We start from the raw sequence: 7,424 nt of genomic DNA on the forward strand, positions 1-7,424 counted from the left end.
GACATCCAATTATAATGTACATCTGAATATTATTCCATGTATTAAACAAATTTATACCAATAAATTTAATTTTGAAAATTAATTAAGTAAATAAATAAATAATGTCTGCAACTATCTCTCTAGAAAAAATGATATCTGTATATATTTAATTTGAAAAATGCCATTTTATTCTATTGTAAAAATGTTCTTAGTTTTCTAATACTGCACATAGCCAATAAAGATAAAAAAAAAGATCTGCCACAATAAGATTTTGCAGATTACACTACATAAATAACCATCCTAATTTTATGTTGCCTGAATAAAATTTACAGAGTGAGAAGGAAACCCTGGCTGCATGTTATATTTAGTTGCTAAGAGACCAGTCATATTGCAATGTCACTGCTACTCAGAGGGAGCACCATTGTGAAGATCTGGGTAGTTTATCAGTGTAGGTCTGCCAAGGCAGCAGATGGGGCTGCGGTGTTCAAAACTAGATCAGTGACAACAGTAGATGAAGATTTATTTAACATGGCACATGTTTCTTCAGAAATTCAACTTGATTCCTCTAAAGATGAAGCAACTGGTTCAGCATCCTCCATTACATCTCCGTTGTGTGATCACACATTGACTGGGGCCTTGGACTTGAGGTCTATATCCACAGAAAATGCTTTTCAGACTTTTTCTGCATGATCCTTGATAAGAAAACCTTGTCACACATTTTGTGTCTCTGGACCAGATGAAGATAATGATTTTCAATCTATGACCTTTCACAGGAAACTCTAGAAAATAGTTGAAAGAAATCAGTTCCAGTCTATTTTCTGGGATGGGAATGGAACTTGTATAGTGATTAATGAAGAACTCTTTAAGAAAGAAGTTCTGGAAAGAAAGGCCCCTTTCAGAGTATTTAAAACTGCAAGTATGAAAAGTTTAGTTCGACAGCTTAACCTTTATGGATTTAGTAAAGTGCAGCAGACTTTTCAAAGATTTGCTTGTCTAGCTGATATTCTGGCAGAAGAGAAAGAAGTCTCTGTTTTAAGCAAGGTAGTACAAAATTTAGTTACCCCTTATAATATATATATACACACACATACATATACACATACATACACATGCATACATACATACATACATACATACTTATATATGTACATATATGCATACATACATATATTTTTATATATTTAAAAAAATATATGAAACCAGTGGGTTTAAAATTTTTTTCACAAAAATGGGAACTCTGGGCTTTCAGGATTATAAGCATGTTACTAGCAACTTTGAATCTCATCATTGAACTCTTAAGCCAAGGTACTGAAAGCACTTTATAGGGTGCATTCAGTGTTACTTTAAAAGTAAATACGATTTTTTTACTTGAAGGCCATGCTATTTAAGTTTTTGTTCCCAATGTGATTTTTGACAATAGTTAACAATGTCCATGTGTTGATGACATTAACTTGCCCTAATAACCTTGATATATGAGATTTAGATTTAAGTTTCTTATAGTCTTGTGTCAGCAAATAACTTTCTCCTCTGTTTTTAGTTACACTTCTATCAAAATCCAAATTTTAAATGAGGCTGTCCTCAACTTTTACTCAGAATGAAAAGAAGAGTTGGGATCAAAAATGCTTCTCAGGCAGCTTCAATAGCTCACAATATCAACAAGGAGCAATCTGGAACAGAGAATATTGTAGGTAATCATCATTCTGGTTTATTTGCTGACATTCATGGAGAAAGCATGTTTCTAACTTCCACAAATTTAAATATACCACCAATAAGCAAGTCTGCTACCAGCCAGACAATTGCTAATACAACTGCTTCAATCAGAAGTGAATTTTCTCCTCCACCATTGACTTTAGGTAAACCATCATAACAAATTTTAACAGATCCACTCTCTGTTTTGAATCAGTTGACCACTTTTCATACGTGCCCACATGGCAACTACACTCAAGCAAATGGCCACTTCATGAATTTTATTACAAGCACAACTTCTACTTCTCACAATATCATTTATTTTGGAAGGATGCAACTAGATATCCTGATTTATCCTTTTCCTAACTTGCAACCAGCAGGCAACCCATGGATCCCCATGCCAACAATGCCATGTGCTTCCACTTTTTCAAGGTCAATTTGTCAACTACCTTCATGAGGCGAACACATCACCCTAATTACAGGTGATATACCAATGGAGTACCAGACTATGCAAAATAGCAAACATTAAACATAATGTTGGCAAACACCAGCAAAATGCATGCAACCATCTCCTTTGAACAATAAACTTATATGTTCACCTTATGTGTTAATTTTCTTATTTCTGAAAGAGTTAAGAGTAAAATGATGCTTTTTTTCATGGTAGACTATATACTACTGTTTACTATTTGGATCTTTTGGTCATTATGAACATGTAAGTAAAGTGTATCTAATTAAGTGTTTAAAAGGGTAGAGATCAAGGGAATAAAAGCAATGAAGAAAATGGAGTAAAGTGATGTCTGAAACAGTCCAGGAAGAATCAAATGAAGGCCTAACTTGGGATGTTAGGAAGGGACAGATACATATCGAATCTAGAAAAGACACACATGTGGTATTTACTTTAGCATTTTCTCAATTTCATTACCTTTTCCTGTGATTTTAAAACATAAGACCTTGGATTTCAGTTGGCAGAGTTGTATTCATTCAAAATGCATCTCATACTTATAAGTATAACATATTCTAACCAGCACAGTAGTCATGATCAGCATGATGCCCTCACTGAAATTGTAATGATCATATGTTCTTGTCATAGATTTCATCGTTCTCTGCACATACAGAATTTTACAAATATTTCAGATTTCTCTTTTTCTTCTACTGCCTCAAGGCATTCAAGCTTACTTGTCTCTTGTTTTATTCCCTTTGTGAGTCCACTGAAGAGGATTTTTCCCCTTAAATGGCCAACATTTCTAATCTGCTCTTTTTGCTTCTGTAAACATGATTGTTGCAAAGCCAGACATCTCGAAGTCAACAGAGAACTCATCCTCCACTAAAGATGTATTGCTTTGGTGCTTGTTACATAGAAAATCCTATGATCTATAACTGCCTGTAGCGACTTCAGAGGTCTTTAAGTCAGCCCATATCAACTGTAACAATGCAAATATAAAAATAAAATTGCCCCTAAGTAGGGGTCCAGAGTTTTGGAGCACTAGCTCTTCTTGGACTGCTAGCGTAATAGCATTGAGTTACTCCAAACCTCCGAGTGCTGCTTGATTTCTTGCTGATCTGAGTTTTGCTACTTTTCTGCAACACCATCTTTAAACTTTCTAATGCATGTTTTTACCTTGTTTTATGTTCCATCCAGTGTTAATACTATATTCTGGCATAGACTGCTACTTAGGTTCTGAGTTTAATGCCTCAGCATTTCCAGCAACTCCCTTGAAGGTCTGGCTTCTGTGTTTCTTCCCTATCTTCCCTTCCATATCTTTCTCTTCCACTATCCGTCCAGAGATTCAAGTGAACAAACTCTTTTCATTCATACATACGCCCACTTCACAAGTTTGCCCTAACTCTTTCCCACCATTAAAAGGTCCTGTTCTTGCTTTTTTATACCACTGCTTAACCCATCCCAGCACAGTTGTATCTCTGAGATACAAAGTTTCTGCCAACTTTTTCTTTTCTACATCGGCAGAGATCTGGCACATGCCTGACAGATAATATATTTCAATATTTGTTAAATGTGCAATAATTAAATTTTGTCTCACACTAATTAAAATCTACTTTCTTTTTCACAACAGCATACTCCTCATGGTCTTCAAGCTATTAGTTGTTGGCTTTCACTCTTCCACACAAGCTTTCCTGTTTCATAGTCAGTGGCATAGATTGAAGCTATGGTTGCTGCACGAGTCAGTCAGTTGTGCTAGGCCTAGGGACAGAGAGTGTTAATTATTCTTTCTCAATTCATACCCCAGAGGTCAAAATAGATCTCTTCCCATACTCTGGAATTGTTACTGAGAATTCACTCCCCTCCCCACTTAATGATTCTTATCCTCATACCTATAGCTTTATTGTGTTTCGATTAATGTACTACTTAGACTCAATCTTCATCCAAATGGTTCAAATAGGTTATACATTTTTCATAATAGATCTTTTTATGTCACACAAACAGTTCTCCTCCTTATTTTTACCCAGGAAGTAGCCAAAAGGACACAGCCCCTCATTTGAGACAGTTGCATTTACTAATCAAATTAACTTACGAGAATGTGTGGTCTGAGAGCAGGCAAGGGTGGGAGAGTTAGAAATAAGCTCAATGTGCAACAATATCAAATATCTCCATATGTTAGGGAACATGGAACATCCATGAAATACTTTGACTTTCTCACATTTCTTTAAAATAAAAAGTGCAACATTATCAGAATGTAGAAGACCTAGAAAGCTAAATGCAGAGAGATACTGAGGCTTCGCAGCACCATTGTGTTGCTAAAATCTGTTAATCAGCCAGGAGAAAGAGCTTGTGGCTTGAAAAAGTGTCACCCATGCTGAGGCCATTTAGATTGTTCTAAGTGGAAGCAAATGAGTCAGGGTAAGCAGTGGCAGTATCTTGCATAATATGATTGCTAGGACCAGGGGTCAAAATAGTCAATTTTCAAGAGGAGTCACAAGTCTGGCATACAATGATAATTTCTATATGAACCACACTGAGTTTCTCAGTTTGTGTACCTGAACTCTGATGATGGCTGTGCTGTCATATTTTGACAATCCAGGGTTCAGGTAGTCTGCATCAGCAGCTAGACTCTAGCTTTCTCATCAGACAGTGGGACTTTTGGCAGGCATCTTCAAAATTATCCAGACAGGTCAGTCATCTGCTCATGTTTGTTTTCAAAATTACTGCCCCAAACTAAAATGTCTTTGAATTGTCAGATGTAATTTTTCACGAGGAAGCAGCTACACTACTGACAACAGCCTCAGATGGGTTAGGATTGTAAAAACAAATACCCCATGAGCTGAGTTTGGTCCCTAAGTCTTCCCACTGAGACCAACAAACATGTCTGCCTTTGCATGTGTGTAACAGCTGCTGATGATGACTGGCCAGACAGAACAGTAGATAACATCAAGCTCTGACTTAACTAAGCCATCAAGTGAATTACACTTATACAGCTAGAAAAATCTTTATAAATCGAGGATCTCATTGCGCTACCAGCATTGCTTTGGGGTAGGAACTGAGACATAAATTTTCTCTTAGTAGAGTAAGTGTGACCCCTTCAGGCCAAACTGAGGTATGCTAGGGCTGAACAACTATAGACTTGAATTATTCACTGGATGTAGATACATTCTCCAGTCTCTAGAGTCCAGTGACGTACTAGACTCCTTATGTTGAGATGAACTTCTGTATCTCCATATGTTCAGCACTGACACTACTTATTTTCAGCTCTGGGCACCCTTCAATTCATTAGCCAAAGCCATATTCCCTGTCATGTGGGAACTATCCTATCAACTTGCTTCCTGCGACCTGGAAAGGTATTATTAACAACTGACACATTATTTGAGAAGAAACATTTAATTTTAATAGTGCAGGATCCTTACCCCCTCTAGTTTACCACTCGGATAAGAAAATTTGCTACATCGCAGAAAGTATTCTTCAATTCCTAACCTAAAATTGTAGACCACAACCTGTTTATTATGTAAAAATTTTATTTTATTAGTTTTCCTTTGTCTGCTATTAACATTGTGTTGTAGCCACCAGCCCCCGAAAGACACATGGGCCACCAGAAATCAGTGAATTATAAGAAACGTGCTCTTTATTCAGCCAGCTGAGTCTGCCAGGGCTATGCAGACCCTAAATTAAGCAGCCTTAAAATGTAGAGGTACAGGATTTTTAAGCCCTAAATCCCATTCCTCATTCTGTCTTAAACACAAAGGTCTATTTTTCTCCTATTCACTACCTGTCAACCCACAGGTCGGTTGTGCAAGTGGGGGTACAGAAGCAGAAAGCTTATTGTTAGAATATTATGTTCCCATGGGTGATAGCCTATGTTCCTATGGGCGATAGCCTATGTTCCCATGGGCGATAGCCAAGCAGTAAATTTCCAGCCAGCACATTCCCCACTGGCCTTAGCAGCATATCCAGTCCTTGATTCTTCATGTGAAATTTGTTCATAGCCTCTATTTTGTAATACTAAAAGTTTAATAGAATTAATTCTCTTCCTTATATATGCAAACAAGAAATTGAGGAAAATGGGCCAAAATTTAACAACAAGAAGAAGAGGATTAAAGTTCCAACTATAGCAGATAGAAAGGTTGTTAGCCATGTGACCAACTGAACATCTTATGAAATCAGTTATCTGATTCTAGTCTTTGTTTTTCCCTGGCATCTAAATTTCTCTCTATTAGTCATAAGCTTTCTCTAATTACTCTATAGTTACTAGCATAGAAGCAACAGGTTTCACCTAGAGCCATACATAATACATCTTGTTCTAAGAATAATAAATCTAAACCTCTTGTATTTTGGAGGACTACTTCTGCTAGTGAATCGACTTCAAGTTCTAGTCTGCTAGCTCAGTTAAGTTTAAGGCAGTTCCTACCCTGACATAGTAAGGGGGTTTTGGGGTTTAGGGACAACCCACAATCTTGTCCTATGTCTGGGGTGGTCTTATTTAAGACCTTGTGTATTGTCGTTAGCAAAGTTATTAATGCTCCTTCTGATTTTGGTTCTGGCTGGTCAAATGCCTGGGCTAAAGAGATAAAAAGGAAGAAACAAAGAGTTATACTTATGTATGCTTGAGTCTTAGTCTTAAGGGCCCGTCTTCCTGAGCTGTCCACTCTCTTGCTGCCTTCATGTGGGAGCGATGAATCCATGATGGGATGCCATCTACTTTAACTGCAGTGGGCGTCATCAGGTAGACAGTGAAGGGTCCTTTCCATTTGGGTTCTAGTCCCTTGGAAGTGAGTCCCCAGGCTGAAACTGATGGGGAAGTCTGTCCCCTGGGGCTGAGTGGGCAGCATGAACCCCCGACCAAATCTCCTTCTGTACACTTTGAAGGGCCTGTAAAGACTTAAGTAAGACAAGGTTATGTATTTCTGCCTTTTTCTTATCTTCTATTCTAGGTACTAAAGGTGGGGGTTTTCCAAAGAAAATTTCAAATGGGATGAACCATTAATATATAGAGTGCACCTGGCTTGGAGAAGAGCAAAAGGGAGAAGTTCTATCCAGGTCCCACCAGTTTCTAATCTTAACTTGACTAATGTCTTTTTTAGGGTCCGATTCATTTGCTCTACTTGGCCCAAACTTTTGGGGCTGGTAGGCGCAGTGGAGTTTCTATCACGAATTTAGGTAGCTAGCCAATTGTCGTGATACCTTTGTACAAAGGCTGGCCCGTTATCCAACCCTACAGTTCCAGGGAGACCAAATCGAGGGAGGATTTCTTGTAGTACTTTCTTAGTAACTACTAAGGCAGTCTCTTTCCTGAAAGGAAAGGCCTCTTCCC

At 37.8% G+C, this 7,424-nt stretch overlaps 1 pseudogene; it reads left to right on the forward strand.

Annotated features, from left to right (window-relative positions):
• The first annotated feature begins 507 nt into the window (after nt 1-507).
• LOC120599866 (heat shock transcription factor, Y-linked-like) lies at nt 508-2,122 on the forward strand (annotated as a pseudogene).
• The last annotated feature ends 5,302 nt before the right edge of the window (nt 2,123-7,424 follow it).

This window comes from Pteropus medius, unplaced genomic scaffold (assembly GCF_902729225.1).
Source record: "Pteropus medius unplaced genomic scaffold, Ma_sr-lr_union100, whole genome shotgun sequence".
Classification (NCBI taxonomy): domain Eukaryota; kingdom Metazoa; phylum Chordata; class Mammalia; order Chiroptera; family Pteropodidae; genus Pteropus; species Pteropus medius.